Genomic DNA, 625 nt, shown 5'->3' on the forward strand with positions numbered 1-625 from the left:
GCTGTCGGGCGCCAAGGAAATGCGCTCGCACGCGATATGCCTGATTAAGCGGTGAGAACACTCGTGAGAGCTGCAACTTCAGCTCCGCTCAGCAAATGGAACGCAGCTTCGACCGAAGTGCCGCACGTCAGTGCCCATTCTCGCGCTCGATTACCGAGCTTTGAGAAGACTAGCGCCACGCGCTGTTGCTCGGTCTGATGCATGGCGGGTGCGATGGCCTTCTTGACCTCTCTCACCCAGAGCATGAGATTCTCTCCCTTCTCCCCCTTTAAAGTCCTTAACGCGTACCATGAGCCGCTTGGGCGGGTATATCATCCGTTACTGGCGGTGGTGTCATAAACGCAAATGAAGCAGACATCTCTGCTACAGGCGTTCTTAAGGCGTGTTTTCGTAATTTGAAAACGCCTCTGGACGCGCACCGATTGCCTCGGGGCCTGGCGCAGCAAGGAGTTGCACGCCCTCAGGTCCAAGCAAGGACATCATCTTTTTAAGCCCGTCTTGCATGCCCTGGGGCAAAGGGGAGAAATCCTCCATCCTCACAGAAGATCAGTCTAAACGACTCAGGTTTAGATTGACTACAAGTGCTACCAAGTGCAGCGGGGCTGCCGTAGCTTTGCGCTTTGAG

The sequence above is a fragment of the Plasmopara halstedii genome, assembly GCF_900000015.1.
Source record: "Plasmopara halstedii genome assembly, contig: Scaffold_1343, whole genome shotgun sequence".
NCBI classification, from domain to species: Eukaryota; Oomycota; class Peronosporomycetes; order Peronosporales; family Peronosporaceae; genus Plasmopara; species Plasmopara halstedii.